Below are 20567 nucleotides of genomic sequence, written 5' to 3'. Positions count from 1 at the left end.
CAGTACTGTGAATTGACCACAAGATGACAGGGGGGAGTAGCACAGGACTTAACATCAGCTTAGGGTTTATGAATCCACTTAGTCATGGGGGGCGGGGAGATAGGAGCCCGGGTGGGAAATTCCCCTGTGAGAAAGGGAATAAATAGGAGAAGGCGGGGCTCCAGGAGAGATTAGTCCCGGGAGGAGCTCAGAAAAAGATTGGAAAGAGAGAAGAGCTTGGCCAGGGGGACGGACAAAGGAGAGACAGTCAGGGGGGTGGCCCTGACGCGACGGACCGCAGGACAGGCAAGGAGAAGAGACAGTCAGGGGGAGACCCTGACTCAACGGACCGCAGGACAGACGAGGCCCCGGGGGTACCGATTGGAAGACGACCTCGGGCAGGTGAAGCGCTGGGGGTAGATTGGTCTAGGACAGCCCCAAGTGAAAGATCCGCGAGGTGCGTTACTGTGACTGGAGCTGAAGAATAGGTACCCTGGCCTGGCGATACAGTGGTGTAAAGAAGCTGCGGTGCGTGTTTGGTGGTCGTCAGGAGGACGACAAATAAATCCGGAACTGTTACAAGTGGAAGCTGTCTCCGTCTCGTCTTTGCCTCGTCTGGTAAGCAGTGGTCCACCCCCCTAGCCCGGCCCCCTACCACACCGGCATAGGGACTAAACCCAAGGCCATGATAAACATAGAAACTTTTACCACTACCGGCTGCTATAAGTAATGCACCATATATCTACGAGTTCTGCCTCCCATTCATTCTTCCTACAAAGAAATGGCAAACAATTGGGAATGAGCCCTGCTTATATCAGGAAAGAGCAATGTAGAATGGAGAGCACATGGCAGAAGCACAAATACAATGTACTATTAGGTATACATGTGCACACGGAACTCTGAATATTTGTGAAGTCATGAATGACATAAGACAAAAAAGGTAATTATAAGTTTGGGAGTCCCAGGGCAGCAGGAAAAACTCCGGACACATGTCTAGATGTCCAGGCCTAACAAGTGATGGAACAAGGCTGAAGGATTGGATATGGGGGAAGATGTAATCATTTAGGCCATTTCAAAATGTCTTCTGATACATCACCGAGCATAGAGCAAGAAACCATACAATATCTTACGTTTGTAGCGTTATTAGTAATCAGGAGATGCCTCTAGATGTTGAGTTATCCTGCCATGGACCCACCTTATCAACTGTTTTGCCAGCTTGTAAACACTCATAGTATAAGCAAAACCATCTTTCTATGCATATTCAAGAGGGCAATGTGGTCTTTATTGCCACTCAAATGGAATGACAAGAAGCACATTAGCACTTCTAAGGAGCACAGAGAACAAAAGGAATATATCAAAAAGCAGATCCTTCTCAAGGACTAATGAATAACCAATTCACACTGCTAGAAAAAAAAAGACCACGTATTTCCTTACAAGTATCATTAGTAAGAGGCTGCACAACCAAATCAATGCTGAGCAACTTAATTTTACAAAACAAATGTATTTTGCTGGAGCCGGTGATGGAGAGCTACAATCACCTTCAGATACTATTTTTTTCCAGCACTTCATAGAGAATTCTCTTTGGACATCAAAGGTTTTAGCTTACAATTATTCTGCCTCATGCTGCATTCTCTCTCTGATCTCACAAGGATATTTCTATGTGCTGGTCATATCCAACTTATTTTGCCAAAACGCAATATTATGAGCTGAGAAAATAAAAAAATGTCAGCGTTTAATGCATTCATTTCATATACATTGCTAAAGAAATCTGAGTTATTAGAGGAGAGTACTTGTACTTTCAGAGTCTTATCTATTAGCCAGGAATGGGAGCGGCTGGAAAGAACGCCACTCATTCTGGAGGACCAAATATATCAATGCTTTACATGGACAGTCCATTAATTTAAATAAAAAAATGTGTAATACTCCAATTGCCCCGTGGGGGCACTGCATAGAAATTAAACACTTGCTGCTGGTTTCACTCACACATTCCAATAACTGGAGGTCTTAAGGGCCTGTCACACTAATCGATATCCCTAGCAATATTGCTATAACGTCACTGGTTTTGTGATACTTACCTCCGACCACTCCCCCGCTGGTTATCACTGATCGCGCGAGAACGTCCTGGACCGTTTCTCGTCGTCAGCTTCCAGCTGGGCTTCCTGTGGTGACGACGAGCGACGCGTGGACGCGGGCGGGAGGACGTCAGGATCGCCTCGTCTGACAGGTAAGTAGCGACCCCCGACCCCTGCGATGTCGCTGGTGTGATCTGCCTGTTTGCCAGCTCACTAGCGACCACTTAACGATGTACCAGCGATCCTGACCGCGTCATATCGTTTGTCGGGATCGCTGGTGCATCGCTAAGTGTGACAGTACCTTAAGCTGCAGGACATACTATGATAACCATCAAGGGAATGTTTAAAGTAGATTACAACTTTAACCACAACCAAGGATGATAAAAACATACAATAGTTAAGAAGATGAAACTATAAATAGCTAAAAGCACAAAGATATAAGCAAAAACAAGTATGTCAGTATCTATCCATTTATCTGTCTATCCCCATGAAAATTGAAATCTGCATGCCTATAAATACTACATTTTGTGCTTGCCTATCTAAAAAAAAGCTAACTGAAAAGTGGTTTTACGCAAATAACTGCTTGATATATTAAATTACAAAGAAGAGTAAAATAAAATCTAGAAAAAAAACAAGTAATAGAAATACGAGTTCAACATGTGAATATTTCAGCACATTAAACATACAAAGAAAACAAACGTTCTATTACAGCTGGGTTTGATCATTTAAGAGCCAAGTGTGCACACATGTGAACATCTGCACAATCCAATTAATATTCCAGATTTGGTGGTGTTTCTTATGATTGACATCACCTTAAAGTAAACAAACCTTTATTTCTATGGGATGTTTGAAAGACTCTTGGATTTGGCACTTGGATCGTTACTAACCCCCAGGTCGCTGCCTGTAAAATCAGCATAATTCACTGATTTGTTAATTAGTGGTACATTTGCTCCAAAAACGTCTAAATTGGGTAGAGCACAAAGTTAGACATTATCAAAAATACATAAATGAGATGAGCCATTCCTGTTTTTCTAGAAGCCTGTGTCACTCTGACCACTCAATTAGAAAAGTAGTGCAAATTGCCCTGGTGGTTCTTATATTAGGGGCTGAGAGATGACTCCTGCACTGATTAGAAGCACTTACGCTTCATATTAAAAGGTGCAAATTTTTTTGTGCAGTGCAGAAATTAATCTGCTCTGTTGAGAGCTCCTGGAGCATTAAGGCTCTCAGCTGTGCACTCTTAGCAACTCCCATCTCCTATATAATATGGGCCCTGGCTAGCACTCATTGTCAGTTAGCTTATGCTGCATGACTGGTGGTTGTTGTTGGTTATACCAGATAGATAGATGGATAACCTCAGTGCCCACAATATGGCCATTGAGATTGGCCTGCACAGACAGACCTACAAGCCCACGGAGTACAGACTGTGCCCACACTGCGACCTGGACACCCGGAGGAAGAGACCTACTTCTTGCTGCACTGTACCAAATACACAGAAGTGAGGGCCACACAATTCAGGAGACTCTCTGAACTATTTCCTGATTTCAACTACATGAAGGAGGAAGAGAAAATATATATCCTTCTGAGGGAAGAAGAGAGTGCAGTGGAGAGCGCAGTACAATATGTGAGCGCATGCCATAGGCTGCAAGAAAGACAACTATGATTTGCCATGGACTTCCTTAGCCCCCATCCTGGATGTGCCCCATCCATCGTTCCTACAGTCGCCACCCATCATCCCCACAGTCCCTATCCCCTACTGTAAATGTGCTTTGGCAAAACTAATATTTATTTAATCCTTCCAATACGGCTTCTTTGAATTTGATAGAAGGATGGTTGAGATAGATTATTATATAGATATCAACAGATAGATAATAGATGGATAGATAGCAATAAAGTAGATAGATAGATAGATAGATAGATAGATAGATAGATAGATAGATACAGTTGTACTCAAAAGTTTACAAACCCCGGCAGCATTTTTGCTTTCTTGTTTTTTTTCAGAGAATATGAATGATCATAGAATCATAGAATCGTAGAGTTGGAAGGGACCTCCTGGGCCATCTGGTCCAACCCCCTGATCAAAGCGGGATTCGCTAAATCATCCCAGACAGATGTCTGTCCAGCCTCTGTTTGAAGACTTCTATTGAAGGAGAACTCACCACCTCTCGTGGCAGCCTGTTCCATTCATTGGTCACTCTGTCAAAAAGTTTTTTCTAATATCTAATCTGTTTCTCCTCCCATTCAGTTTCATCCCATTGCTTCTAGTCTTTCCTTGTGCAAATGAGAATAAAGATGATCCTTCTACAATGTGACAGCCCTTGAGATATTTGTAGACAGTTAAGTCTCCTCTCAGTCTTCTCTTTTGCAGGCTAAACATTCCCAAATCCTGCAACCTTTCCTCATAAGACAGTGTTTGCAGACCGGTCACCATTCTGATCGCTCTTTTCTGAACTTGCTCCAGTTTGCTGAGGTCTTTTTTAAAATGTGGCGCCCAAAACTGGACACAGTATTCCAGATGAGGTCTGACCAAAGAGGAGTAGAGGGCAATAATGACTTCACGTGATCTAGACTGTATGCTTCTGTTAATTCATCCTAGAATTGCATTTGCCTTTTTTGCTGCTGCATCACACTGTTGACTCATATTCAGTCAGTGATCTATTAGTATACCCAAGTCTTTTTCACATGTGCTGTTGCTTAGCCCTATTCCTCCCATTCTGTATATGTTTTTTTCATTTTTATTGCCCAGATGTAGTACTTTGCATTTTTCCCTGTTAAAAACCATTCTGTTAGTTGCTGCCCACTTCTCCAGTTTATTTATATCTTTTTGAATCCTCTCTCTCTCTTCTCTAGTATTAGCTATCCCTCCTAGCTTTGCATCATCAGCAAATTTAATCAGTTTACCCTCAATTGCTTCATCTAAATCATTGATAAAGATGTTGAACAATACAGGGCCCAGGACAGAGCCCTGTGGTACCCCACTTGAGACATTCTTCCAACTGGATGTGCAGCCATTTACAATCACTCCTTGGGTCCGATCACTAAGCCAGTTATGAATCCACCTAACAGTTGCCTTGTCCATTCCATACTTAGTCATTTTTTCAATGAGGATTGTGTGAGATACTTTGTCAAATGCTTTGCTGAAGTCAAGATATACTATATCTGCAGAAATTCCCTGATCCACCCAATCAGTGATTCTGTCATAGAAGGAAATTAAGTTAGTCTGACGTCTGACAAGACTTATTAGTTACAAACCCATGCTTCATTCTTATCCAGGTACTTACATACATATTGTTTAATAATTTGTTCAAAGATCTTTCCTGGTATAGAAGTCAGACTCACCGGCCTATAGTTGCCTGGGTCCACCTTCTTCCCCTTTTTGAAGATAGGAACAACATTTGCTCTTCTCCAGTCTTCTGGGACTTCTCCTGTTCTCCACGAATTTTCAAAGATTATGGAGAGCGGTTCAAAAATTTCTTCTGCTATCTCCTTCAGTACTCTGGGGTGTAATTCATCTGGACCTGGAGACTTGAATTCATTTAGGTTAGCTAAGTGTTTCCTCACTATATTTCTGTTTATAGTTACCCTGGATTCTTCTATTCCCTTAATAGGACAGTGAAGAATAGTTGATGTTACATTTCCTTTATGAGAGAAAACAGATGCAAAATAGGAATTTAAAAATTTGGCCTTCTCAACATCCTGTCTTACCGTTTCATCATTTTCATCCTGTAGAAATCCTATAGCATCTTTGACTTTTATTTTACTTTTGACATATCCCCAAAATCCTTTATTATTGCTTTTGACGTCTCTTGCAAGCCTCAATTCATTGTCAGCTTTAGATAATCTGATTCGTGCCCTGCAGGTTCTGCAGACAGCATTATATTCTTCTTTAGATATGCCTCCCTCTTTCCATTTTATAAACATTTCTTTCTTCCTTTTTAGCATGTGCTTAAGTTCTGTGTTCATCCATCCTGGTTTCCTTAAATGCTTCCTATTCTTCCCTCTTTTTGGAATTAACGATTGTGCTTTGAGAATTTCATTTTTCAAGATTTCCCATCCTTCCTGGACATTTTTGTCCTTAAGGATAGCCAGCCATTGGATCCCTCCAATTCTCTTTCTGAATCCTTTAAAATCTGCCTTTCTGAAATCTAACCTTGACGTCTGAGTCATCAAACCTTTTTGTCCACTCATAGTTAATGGTTGAGTGAAGCCATTTATTGTCAAAGTACTATTTTCTCTTTTTAAATCACAATGACAACCCAATACATCCAAATGTCCCTGATCAAAAGTTCACAGACCCCATTACTTAATACCGTGTATTTCCCCCTATAACATCAATGACAGCTTGAAGTCTTTTGTGGTAGTTGTGGTTGAGGTTCTTTATTTTCTCAGATGGTAAAGCTGCCCACTCATCTTGGCAAAAAGCCTCCAGTTCCTGTAAATTTCTGTGCTGTCTAGCATGAACTACGCGCTTGAGATCTCCCCAGAGTGGGTCAATGATATTGAGGTCAGGAAACTGAGATGGCCACTCCAGAACTTTCACTTTGTTCTGCTGTAGCCAATGACAGCTCGACTTAGCCTTGTGTTTTGGATCGTTGCCATGTTGGAACGTCCGAGTACATCCCATGCGCAGCTCCAGGCTAATGATTACAAATTTGCCTCCAGTATTTGCTGATAACGTGCTGCATTCATTTTCCTTCAACTTGACCAAGTTTCCTGTGCCTTTGTAGCTCACACATCCCCAAAATATCAGCGATCCACCTCTGTGCTTTACAGTAGGAATGGTATTCCTTTCTTCATAGGCGCCTTGCTGACCTCTCTCCAAATGTAACGTTTATGATTGTGGCCAAAAAGGTCAATTTTGGTCTCATCACTTCAAATTACCTTGTTCTAGAATGTTTTGAGCCTTGTCTCTGTGCTGTTTTGCGTATTGTAGGCGAGATACTTTGTGGCATTTGCGCAGTAATGGCTTTCGTCTGGCGACTCGACCATGTAGCCCATTTATATTCCTTATTGTGCATCTTGAAACAGCCTCAACGCTAGTTTTCAGAGTGTCCTGTATTTCAGCTTATGTTATATGTGGGTTTTTCTTTGCATCCTGAACAATTTTCCTGGCAGTTGAGGACATTTTTGTTCGTCTACCTGACCGTGGTTTTGTTTTTACAGAGCCCCTGATTTTCCATTTGTTAATCATAGTTTGAATGCTGCTGCTGATTGCCATTATCAATTCCTTGGATATCTTTTTGTATCCCTTTCCTGTTTTATACAGTTCAACTACCTTTTCCCGTAGATCCATTGACAATTATTTTGCTTTCCCCATGACTCACAATCCAGAAACATCAGTGGCTGGATGAAAGATGCAAGAGTCTGTCTGGATCCCAGAAACTCACTCCGCTTTTATGCACACACACTGATTACAAGCAAACAGGTCACAGGTGATGATGTTACCTTTAGTAGCCATTCAAACCCATTTGTGTCAACTTCTGTGCATGTTATCAGGCCAAAATCACCAGGGTATGTAAACTTTTGATCAGGGTCATTTGGATGTTTTGGGTTGTCATTATGATTTAAAAAGAGAAAAAACAGTAGTTTGACAATAAATGGCTTCACCTAACCACTAACCATGAATAGAGAAAAAGTTTTGGTGTTTTCATTCATATTCTCGGAAAAAAGGCCGAGAAAGCAAATATTTAGCCAGGGTATGTAGATAATAGATAGAAAGGTGATAGATAGATAGATAGATAGACAATCGATAGAAAGATAGATAATATCAATAGATTGGTAGATAAATATAGATAGATAGTGACAGATATAGAGCGATAGATTGATAGAGAGATATAGATAAAGCATTAGAATGAGAGACAAACAACAAATGTAGGTAGCAAAGTTTTAGAATGCAAACAAGGGCAAACTTTTATTGGGCCAAGAGATACAAGGCTTTTGTGACAGATATATAGACAGATACAGAAAAGGAATATTTTGTTTAGCAATGCTTTACAGTACACCGATTTCAGGGTCAGACATGCCAGGTAGACGGTGAAGCAGATAAATGCTACACGTGCCAATTAATTTCATGCCAGCTGCACTGTATGATACTAATCGATCTATAGACTGCCTTGGAAATAATGTCCATTTAAATGGGCAATTAGTGCAGCTATTGCATGGTCGGCTAACACTAGGAAAACTCTGTACCTCACACTGAATTACAATACACCTGTGTCAAATTACATAAAAATGAGTCCTCTGATACTTATATCGTCTGATATCACAGATGTAAATGTTTCAATTCATAAGCTGTGGTTTACAATACAGCCTTTCCATCTATCAGCTTAATATGCTTTGCCATATATGGGCCAGTATATTACAGATCTAGGTCTGTATTCCTGGTAGCTGAGATGGCACACAGAATGTTCTGATTTTTAGCTATTAGAAATAGCGATGGTTCTAGTTCCAGAATATTACCCGGACCCCATTTAGATGAATAACAGAAAAAAAGAAAATATCCTTCAGCGGTAGCCAAAAATACAGTTTATTAATCACATTAAAATCTCTAGTAGCAGGTCACCAAAAGAGATGCATAGACATAGGAGAAGCGGACCAACTAGTTTCAGCTTAACGCCTTAATCATGGTAAACCCATGCTTTTCTGCTATTTATCTCCACGTCCAAGACTGGGACGGCTTTGTGCGCTGCCCAACAGATGAAGACTGCTAATCTAAGTTTGGTGAGATGACTATTCCTGTACCCCATATTGCCCTCTGTTTTCTAAGCATTAAGATGAATGGGACGCCCAAACATCCATCGTTTTTCATGCTGTCATCTGCATGACGGCGCAGCAAACACTGGCTCTGATAGGCGGTAAGATCATTACTGCCAGTCAGAGAGCTGCGGCTCCTACACTGTCAAATGAACATAAAAATTTTTATTCTGGTCACAGGCATCGGTTGATGGGATACTACTTCCATCAGCCTACACCTGCTGATGCTGATAACAGCGAGAGCAGGTGGTGACTGATGGGAGTATTCATTAGCTGTCGCCTGTGCTATAAATAAATAAACAGGGTGGGATTCCCTCTATTTTTGATAACCAGCATGGCAAAACTGACAGCTGCTGGTTGCAACCCTCACCTGTTAGCTTTGTCATGGCTGGTTATCAAGAATAGAGGAGTCCCCATTAAATAAATAAATGTAGGGTCCTCCCCATTTTTTTGACAACCAGCCAAACTAAAGCAGACAGCTGGGGGCTGGTATTTTCAAGTTAATAATGGGCCATAGGTATGGCTCCTTAGTCTACAAATAGCAGCCCGAAGCTGCCTCAGAAATGGCGCATCTATTAGATTCTGGCACTTTGTCTGGCTCTTCGCACTTGCCCTGTGGCGGTGGCAAGTGGAGTTAATATTTGTGGGGTTGATGTCAGCTGTTTTATGGCTGAGTAATGGAGAGGTGTCTATAAGACGCCTATCCATTACTAACCCCATAGTCAGATTGCAAATAAACACACAGCCAGAATAAAGTCCTTCATTGGAAAAAAAATACACTGTTTTACTATACTAAAAATAAACACAGTTATACACACCTTATGCACATTCCATTGAATCCCTCATCTACTGTATATAAAAAAACAAACAGAAAATAATAAACAACAATACTCACCTAACGCCCATTCCATTGAAGCTCTGGTCTCCTGTAAAACAAAAACAAACATAAAAAGCAACCATATCCCTCACCTGTCTGACGGTCTGTCCCAAGCCCTAATCCATGTCTGCTTTAAGTGGTTTTCAACCAGGAGTGTGCCAAGTTGCGACGGTCCAGTCTGAAAACCACGGGAGAATGAGCTGCTGCGAGGGCTGCGTCAGTGACTAGCAGTGACGTCATCGAGGTTACCGCAGGTCACTGAGGTTGTGTTTCCAACACACTTCAGTGTGAGCTGGGCCAATTAACTGTGGTGACCTCAGTGCGAATACCACTAACGCCATGAGTGAAATTCTCATGGTGCAGTGCTGAGCTCAATGAGTTCACCGTAGGAAATTTCTAATGCTGTAATCTTACTGCTGATGAGAATCGCCGGTGTTTCTCATGCTGTCATGCAGATGACAGAGTGGGAAACACCCGATGTTCTGGGTGCCAAACCCAAACAATAACATGGACTTCCTAGAAAAGTCTATGTTCGGGGTCCAATTCTGCAGTGCGCAGGCGCCAGACCTCTCCCGACGCCTGCGCACTGCAGGACTCTGCTCTGCCCTCAACAGGGCAAAGCAGTGCGCCTGCGCTGGAGCCATTACAGGATGGGAGAAGAGGACGTCATCGCATGAAGAAGGGAGGCGCCGGACGGGACGGCGACACCCATCAGACCGGACCGCCCACCTCGGTGAGTATAATATAACGTGTTTTTCTTCTCTTTCAGGTTACATCGGAGGCTTAGCTACAGTATTACAGAATGCTGTAGATAAGCCCCTGATGTCTATGCCAGCAGCTGCAAAGCCAAAAAAAGGGTGACAGATTCCCTTTAACCGGGCATGGAGCTTTTAGAATTAGAATGAACCAGGCTCTCCATATACAAAGTCCATAGACAGCAAGCTGCTTATCACAGGAGGGGGCGTTACAGGACTAGTCTGGCAATGTTAATCGCTTAGTGATTAATCCTTCACTGTTACTAAACAACAGCACACACGTTAACAAGTGACACATTCCTGAATTCTACATTTCAGCCCTTGCCTCATGCTGTCTTCAGATTACATAGCAAAACCTGCTGACAAATTCCCTTTAAATGAGTGACAAACCCTGCATAATCGCTGAAAGAATTTATATGTTGCAGATCTGGGGGAAAAACGCTTTGACGGGTCAAATCTGCAAGGGAAAATATGCATGACATTTCAGAAATCTCATTATATTTGCTGGTACTATAAAGTGCTGCTTTTCTTGATCTTTGAAAAACGCAGTGTGAACAAGCCCTAACAGTCATCATGTATATCATATGTAATGTACATAGAGATGAAGCTACATTAACTTTTGCTTCACTTTGTTGACAGCTTACAAGAGAACATGCCATAACCCAAACAGAGAAGTGTTTAGAGTGGAGATACAGGCATGCCTATTGTTTGCAAAGATAAGCGGGGCCCCAGCGAACAATTAAACCTTTCAATAAATAATCTGTAAGCACATTCCTTTGATTTACTGTTATTTGATACAGCAGTTAGTTTCAATGGGGCAGTTAATATTGATCATGTTAAGCACTGCGGACAAACATGAAGCACTTGAAGAACTGTATGGATTATTGCTCTTTATTCTGTCCGTCTTTCACGTTACTTGTAGTGGCTGGGAAATTTAAAGTCAATAACACCAATTAGTATTATATACCCTTCAAAACCTAAGCCAATGAAATAGCCCAGCTTAACAGCACTTCTGTGTATGCTGCCTATGCTCCAATAATGAACATACGAGGACAACCAAGGTCCCGCTCCTCTTAATAGTCACTTATAAGAGATGTCAATAGCCATCATTTTTATAAAAGTCTGTGCAGGCTAAATGTAAATCTTCAATGATGGATGTATTGCAGACAACAGAAGTTCTTCCTTTAGCAAAGTCCATATGTGTGAATGGGAATACACAACTGAATAAATGTTGGCTATTCAGACAGCGTCTCACTCGAAGAGGCATTATGCCATTCAAACTGACTGGGGACATTAAAATTGTGTCGAATGTTAAAAGTCTGATCGTTACTAACATAATTTAACATTTTAACGTTAAGCACTTTCATAGTATGCTAATAAGATTGCGAAACCGTGCCAATTACACACTGAACTCAACCCAAGAAAAACCTTTTACAATTTTGAAGGTACTGAATGAGTTGTATTTAGACATTTATTGGTCATCTGCCATTCCATTAGGCTGCAAAAACATGGTGTACGTGTATTCATATAATTTATGGCATGGATAGACAAACAGAACTAATATAAAAGATCATTTTTCTTGTTCCAATTTGCTCATCATTACAGACATAGAAGGCCACATAGCCAACGCCCATTAGAGTTACAGGGATATGTGTTCCAAGTGTTTAGTGATACTACAGCACAGGTGGCACCAAAGCAAGAAGTTAGAATCATAGAATCGTAGAGTTGGAAGGGACCTCCTGGGCCATCTGGTCCAACCCCCTGCTCAAAGCAGGATTCGCTAAATCATCCCAGTCAGATGTCTGCCCAGCCTCTGTTTGAAGACTTCCATTGAAGGAAAACTCACCACTTCTCGTGGCAGCCTGTTCCACTCATTGATCACTCTAACTGTCAAAAAGTTTTTTCTAATATCTAATCTGTGTCTCTTCCCATTCAGTTTCATCCCATTGCTTCTAGTCTTTCCTTGTGCAAATGAGAATAAAGTTGATCCTTCTACAATGTGACAGCCCTTTAGATATTTGTAGACAGCTATTAAGTCTCCTCTCAGTCTTCTCTTTTGCAAACTAAACATTCCCAAATCCTGCAACCTTTCCTCATAAGACAGTGTTTGCAGACCGGTCACCATTCTGGTCGCTCTTTTCTGAACTTGCTCCAGTTTGTTGATGTCTTTTTTAAAATGTGGTGCCCAAAACTGGACACAATATTCCAGATGAGGTCTGACCAAAGAGGAGTAGAGGGAAATAATGACTTCACGTGATCTAGACTGTATGCTTCTGTTAATACATCCTAGAATTGCATTTGCCTTTTTTGCTGCTGCATCACACTGTTGACTCATATTCAGTCTGTGATCTATTAGTATACCCATCTATTAGAATATACCCAGAAGTTAAAGCAAACCTGTCAGCAGGATTGTGCTCAGTAAGCTACAGACACTGTCAGGTTGGCACTGTTATACTGATTAAAATGATATCCGTGGTGAAGAAATACGTCTTGTGGTTCTCGTGTATTCAGCGTTAGAAATTTTCAGTTAATGAGATACTCGTGGTCTGGGGCAGGAATATAGGCAGAGTCTTATCTTGGTGCTGTACGCCAGAGAAACAAAGGAAAGACCTGCCCACAGGCTGTCCCGAAGCACAAACAGTCTATCTCTTTGTCTCTATGATGAGGAACATGTTTGTGTTTTGGGCGGCCTATGGGCAGGTCTTTCCTTGGTTTCTCTGGCGTACAACACCAAGATAAGACTCTGACTACCGTCCGGCTATCATTAACTGAAAACGTCTAAAGCCCCCGTCACACATAGCGATCTCACTAGATCGCTGCTGAGTCACAATTTTTGTGACGCAACAGCGATCTCACCAGCGAGATCGCTGTGTGTGACACTGACCAGCGATCGGCCTCCCTGCCGGTTATCGCTGATCGTCCTGGAATAGCCAGGACATTTTTTTGATCGCTGGTCTCCCGCTGGCCAGCACACATCGCTGCGTGTGACAGGCGGGAGACCAGTGATCAGAGATCAGCGCGCTGGTAACTAGGGTAAACGCAGGGTTTCTAAGGCTACTTTCACACTTGCGTTTTTTTGTGCTGCGCACCGTGCGCAGTGCAAACGCACATAAAAAACGCATCATGCGTTTGTGTGCGTTTTTTTGCGGTTTTGAGCATTTTTAAAAAAAAAACAACACATGCTTTTTTTGCATTGACGTGCGCATTACCATGCGCACGTCAGCGCACCCATAGACTATAATGGGTGTTTGGGTGAAAAAAAAACGCATTGCGTGCGCATGCGGTTCTTTGGGACAAGTCGGACGCACAAAAAATGCAACAAGATGCATTTTGTGCGCCCGAGCGCACACTACAAAAAAACCACATGCGCATACAAACGCATGTGTATGCGCACCCATGTAAAGTATAGGGAAAAAAAGCATGCTTTTTTTGTGCAAAAAACAAGCGCAAAAAAACACAGCGGTGAAACCAGCCTAAGCACCGTGCGATGCTTAGAAACCCGATGTGTACCTTAGTTACCAGCGGGCTGATGCAGGGAGCTGGTAACCAAGGTACACATCGGATTTCTAAGAGACGTGCGCTGCTTAGAAACCCGATGTGTACCTTAGTTACCAGCTCCCTGCATCAGCGCGCTGGTAACTAACGTACACAGCGACGCCGGGCGCTCGGTGTCGCTGGTGCTGATCGCTGGTGAAGCTGTCTGTTTGACAGCTCACCAGCGATCATGTAGCGACTCACCAGCGATCCTGACAAGTTGATGTCGTTGTCTGGATCGCTGGTGAGTCGCTATGTGTGACGAGGCCCTAAGACTGATTGTACAAGAACCACAAGACGGATTTCTTCACCCCAGGTATCATTTCAATCACTATAACAGTGGCAACCTGACAGGGTCTGTAATTTACTTAGCAAAATCCTGCTGACAGGCTCGCTTTGAAGGATTTTAAGACAGGAAATGTACGTATGATGGTATAATAGGTGCCACCATTAAAGTCATAATCTTGTGATAATCAGTTAGAAACAGAAACCTGGACACTTGGCATAAAACTACTGTGGATAGGTTTTCCTAATCTAATCATCAACATATGTTGCCAACTTGAAAGGCAACCTTGTCCCTTTAGTCAAGCCCTGATTGTCGTCGAAAGGGGTTAATGTCAATATTGGAAAAAAATGGAAAGTACACTGCCAAAAATCTCTTCAGGGCCACGCTTGTGCTCATTTCCAACCTTCAAGAAGATGTCTTCTTGAGAGTTCAGCCTTTATAAAGACACATAGCTTTCCGTAATGATGGCCCAATCACAACGTTGGGCAAAAAAGCATAAATAAACTCAGCACTTTTCATTCTGTACTTGTAAAGGTAACGTAATGGAGACCTTGTAATCTTACGTATACATCACTAGAATTAACCATTTGCTAACCAAAAGTGTACGTTTCAATGTAGAATATAGGCAATGACTATTGACTAACGGCTGATTCATCTGTGCACGCCTACCATTCGAGTCTAAGCTAGGAAACATAGGGTCGCTCCTAAACCGCATAGACAATAAGTGACTCTGGAATTTTCCCAGTTTTGCGTTCTGTTACAAATATATATCACCATACCCCCAAGTATTTATTTCTGAAGAAGAAGAGAGCAGAACACAAGCTCTTTACTGTTAAATGAACTACGTTCTAACAAACATAATAAAATAATTATATTTGCCTTAAAGAATTTCTTCGGTAACACATGGAAATATGACTCTAGATTAAAACATCAGGAACTAAATTTTCACTTGCATTCATTTCAATTTCAGTTAATTATAGCCCCCGGCTTGATAGCGGTCCAGGCTCTAGTCTTTTGAAGCCCGATTTGGCCTACAGAAAAGCGGTTTCTTACAACTGCGGACTTTGATGAAAAAGTAAAGGTGATTCGGCTTGCAGTTTTAATGGTTTAATTTAACAAGTGAATGCAATAAAGAACTGTCTCCATGCACAAGCAAAAGATCCTTGAGAGGGGGAGCAAAGACGTTAAGTGGGACACGCAGCACAAGCAGATTTAGGAAGTTTGCCTTTCTTGTAAGGAACACAACTCCTGGAGGTCAGGTCTTGTTGGATTTTCTATGAAAGAGCAAATACTTATCATACTGATAACTTCACAGCTCATCTCAGGTAATGAGGGGAGTTTCACTGTCACCTGCACAAATTCCTCTTAACCTTTTATTAAAAAATTCATCCCTCTCGTGAAGCTGTTCTGCTGATTCAAAGGCAGATGACACATTATTGTTCTAAAATCTAATTTTGGCCCAGGCAGCCAAAGACGGTGTTATCTCTTGAAGGTGGAAACAAAGTCTGTGTTCTTTTGATAAAGGTAAATCTTTCAAACACATGAAATTAAAATATGACTAGCATCAGAAAATGCTATTTCCGGAGCAAATAAAAAAAAATCTTGATTCGTAGAAATGAGCAATGTCAAAAAATACAGTAATACCAATGGAATAATATTCTTAAAGATCCATATTAACTGACAACTGTTTTACTTAGATCACAAATAAAACTAAAAAAAAGAGTTGTCGAAAGTGAAAAATATTCTCACTGGTGTCTTTTTTTTTTTTTAAAGCCCATTTATTAAGTGTAGCGTGACTTATATAAAGTTCTCCAGGGATAATGATATCTGTTACTACTGCCAAATTGCTGGACCATAATGATATGATGGGTACAAGGTATAAAAATTACTTAAAGGGTTTGTGTATAGGGCAAACTCATAAGAAGCTCCTGATTTAATAAGGCTAATGGAGGTCTCCAGCAGAACACAATATCCACTGTCTTGGAGGTTTGATTTTCGTCTCTGCAAAATGCCATGATAATGCTGATATTGATGTTTTTACTTAATAATATCACATATATCTAAAGTAGAAAACATTGAGTACATAGAGGTTTACGATCTTCTTTCCCTTTCTATGTCTCATATCGTAAAACTGCCAATAAACGGTAGACTAAAGGAGCAACCTTTCAGTAAGAAAACCCCAAATACGTGAGCATACGTGCGAAATAAAGATCTTAAAGATCCATATTAACTGACAACTGTTTTACTTAGATCACAAATAAAACTAAAAAAAAGAGTTGTCGAAAGTGAAAAATATTCTCACTGGTGTCTTTTTTTTTTTTTAAAGCCCATTTATTAAGTGTAGCGTGACTTATATAAAGTTCTCCAGGGATAATGATATCTGTTACTACTGCCAAATTGCTGGACCATAATGATATGATGGGTACAAGGTATAAAAATTACTTAAAGGGTTTGTGTATAGGGCAAACTCATAAGAAGCTCCTGATTTAATAAGGCTAATGGAGGTCTCCAGCAGAACACAATATCCACCGTCTTGGAGGTTTGATTTTCGTCTCTGCAAAATGCCATGATAATGCTGATATTGATGTTTTTACTTAATATATCTAAAGTAGAAAACATTGAGTACATAGAGGTTTACGATCTTCTTTCCCTTTCTATGTCTCATATCGTAAAACTGCCAATAAACGGTAGACTAAAGGAGCAACCTTTCAGTAAGAAAACCCCAAATACGTGAGCATACGTGCGAAATAAAGATCTTAAAGATCCATATTAACTGACAACTGTTTTACTTAGATCACAAATAAAACTAAAAAAAAGAGTTGTCGAAAGTGAAAAATATTCTCACTGGTGTCTTTTTTTTTTTTTAAAGCCCATTTATTAAGTGTAGCGTGACTTATATAAAGTTCTCCAGGGATAATGATATCTGTTACTACTGCCAAATTGCTGGACCATAATGATATGATGGGTACAAGGTATAAAAATTACTTAAAGGGTTTGTGTATAGGGCAAACTCATAAGAAGCTCCTGATTTAATAAGGCTAATGGAGGTCTCCAGCAGAACACAATATCCACCGTCTTGGAGGTTTGATTTTCGTCTCTGCAAAATGCCATGATAATGCTGATATTGATGTTTTTACTTAATATATCTAAAGTAGAAAACATTGAGTACATAGAGGTTTACGATCTTCTTTCCCTTTCTATGTCTCATATCGTAAAACTGCCAATAAACGGTAGACTAAAGGAGCAACCTTTCAGTAAGAAAACCCCAAATACGTGAGCATACGTGCGAAATAAAAGTGAGAAAGTAGAAGAACCCTCAGCAAAAGAGAGTAAACGATGGTAACATTTGAATAAGAATACTATATTCTATCTTTTTTTACTTTTTGGAAATAAAAATTGGCACCAAAATACTCGCCTAGAAAAACGTATCTAGTTTTTCTTTGTAAGCCTTTCTTTCATACACCTTATCTATAAACTTCTGTCGTCGGAAGCTATTTCTTTACTACGACTAATATTCTCAATATAAAATGGTATTTCCAATACATGATGTCTACAGAAATCCCTACAGGAACCACTGCTCTGAATTGTTTGGCTACGAAGTAATTTTAAATAGAATTTGACATTTGTAAATGGAGATGGGGTCAGAAATATAAGAGAATTACTGCATAGTACTACAGTCAAGATTGAGATATATTATGCATTAGATGGTGTATTTGGGACTCACTGAGACATAACGGAGCTGAAATAAAACGGTAAATGCAAACAATATGGTGTAAACAGCTGGAGAAAAATATTTCAGTCCTGAATTCTTGTTTTACTAACTATTATATATCATAATAGGCGAAATATCAATAAAAATTGAAACATATTTTGCCAAATTTACCATGTCACTGGCAACACGAATTTCAAAAGGATTTCTCCCTATCAACCCAAGCTGTAGTGAAAATCAATGGAGTGGGCAGGGCAAGCCTTTATGTGATGGGGGTTGTATGGATAGTGAAACATGTAAAGGAGCAAAAATGATTATTACAACAATATTATTAATATTAAAGGCTCCACCATATATCAAGTAGATGCCAGGTCTTCTCACCCTCTCTGAAAACACATTCTTGCAGCTTGCACATTTTTTTTTTAAATCACTGATCCACCCATGGTGAGTAGAAAAAAAAAAGCAAAATGGCACCATAAAGAATGCGGTCTCCTCTCAAAATAATGGTGTGATCGATGATGGCCACAGCCTTAACATAACCGAGCACAAAACAGCCAACCATTATTGTGATGCTACAAAAAAATAACTACACATATAAATCTCCGCTTCACAGCATTGTAATAAATGTAGAAGGTAACTGTGGTGGAATGTAATATACCTCTTAAAAGCAAAGCTTCACTACTTAAACTTTACTTTAAATTCCAGTGTCGAGCTACAAAGAGCTGTGTATTTCTATTCACTATATCTTACCAAGGCTTTATGCCGTAAAATAAATACTTCAATAGTTCGAAGCAGAAACATAAAATACAAAAGGTACCTGCACTTATGTATGTAACATAGGCTGGAGACAGAAGTCGCAGAAATCTCTTGAAAAACTGGAATAAAATACTTTCAAAAGAATATATAAACTTGGTGTGAAAAAAATGCTAAAAACAAACTAAAATTAAAAAAAATATCAACTTGGTGTGAAAAAATTGCTAAAAAAACTAAAATATTTATTTAAAAAAGTAGAGATCAAATACAGTATGTATTTTGTAACATCGAGTTTGGGGGGCCGATTGCTAAAATATTATTATTTCTTAACTTTTCTGATTTAAAGCTCAAATAAGATATAAAAGAAAAATCATAACAAAACACCTTTTAAAAAATTCCTTAAGCATCATGTTATCTATCTAATTACACATCTGCCAAGTCAATTCAGATCTTTTTTTTTCTTCTATTACACGGATTGAGCATGCGGCCTCATTTTTTTTTTTCTTTTGCTATGAATTTAATACTTGGGTTATGTCCAAGGCTGACTGCACAAGCCAAAATTTAGCCGGGGTAAAAAAAAAAAAAAAATCTGTTTATATACTCTTTCATGAAAGCACTAGAAAATAATTTATGTAGAGGCCAGATTTATAAAACATCGAGGGACTGGTGTGGAGGAGGAGGCTATGAACACATTGACATGCAATCGCACATTAAAAAGCTAGTTTGATCATGCCATTAAAGCACGTGAGCTTTCCCAGTTGGAATAAAAGCACCTTTACAAAAGGACTAAACCTAAACTGCTGGCTGGTAGCACCAGGTTTCTGATATTATATGAACTCGACATATGTTTAGCACCTTCACCGATTGCACAAACACATCCATGCATACCCTTATGAGAACTACAGAGATTACAAAATATCAGATAAAAGATATCATATCAGATACATAACACTTTTTAAAGGCGCAGTAAACCAAATAATCTGAATTACTTCCATAACTATATTTTATATGACCTTTTATATGGCGTCAGCCTCTTCTACATTACGTGGCATTTACAAACTTTGAATGTGGTCATAAGCCGAGACCGTACACAAAAATTACAAACTACATATCTCAGCTCATCTTTCTGTTGCTCTATTTGTTAATCAGATTATGCACAGGTCAATGTCTTTTAGGATATGTATCAGTGTGAAGAATCACCTTTTAGGACACACATTTAGGAAGAAGATGCTCTTCAATAAGACGTCCTGAGCGATGCAGAGCTCATAAAGCAAAAATAAGGTATCATCATTTGGGAGCAGTCTAGAGCCAAGGTGTCGAAACTGTTTTTAAGCCATTGTGATAAATAGCTCAGCCATTTATCTAAATCAGTGTCAGAGAAAGGCAGCATCCTGCAGGCTCTTTGGGGCAGTGAATGGCGTGTGCATTCTGGTGCCTTTGGTCATTTCTCAAAGTTGAAGCCAAAGTGCTAAAGCAGCACTACTGTTTACAATATATGTGTTCCCGGCACCGTGTCAAGATCAGATAACAGGACTTTGTAGACCACAAGCAAAGAGTTGTCCTCCTTCACAAGCCTCCTACTGGAAATGTGCAAGCTCAGGGCATGGCTATAATTGATGGCTAAACACTGAACAGTCCAAGAGTCAGGCTTATTTAGCAGGGCAGAAACTTCTAAGTTCAGAGCAAAGCAAATTTAAAGGTGCGAAGGTCAAACTTTCGAAGAATTATGGCTTTAGACATGAACAAAGTATTAGCGTCGTTGGAACTGGGCTATGAGAATACTTGTGGGTATACAAATCACAGAAAAAAAAATACATTTTACCTAGTTAGAAAAAAGGTTACTTTTAAT

General features: G+C 40.1%; 1 protein-coding gene across 9 annotated transcripts in view; it reads right to left on the bottom strand.

Annotated features, from left to right (window-relative positions):
• The window catches only part of RARB (retinoic acid receptor beta), a 965418-nt gene that overhangs the window by 241173 nt on the left and 703678 nt on the right, over positions 1–20567 (bottom strand). The window lies entirely within an intron of this gene.

The sequence above is a fragment of the Dendrobates tinctorius genome, unplaced genomic scaffold (assembly GCF_039654945.1).
Source record: "Dendrobates tinctorius isolate UK_male_01 unplaced genomic scaffold, ASM3965494v1 ptg000005l, whole genome shotgun sequence".
Lineage (NCBI taxonomy): Eukaryota > Metazoa > Chordata > Amphibia > Anura > Dendrobatidae > Dendrobates > Dendrobates tinctorius.
This window is presented reverse-complemented; position numbering and strand designations above follow the sequence as displayed.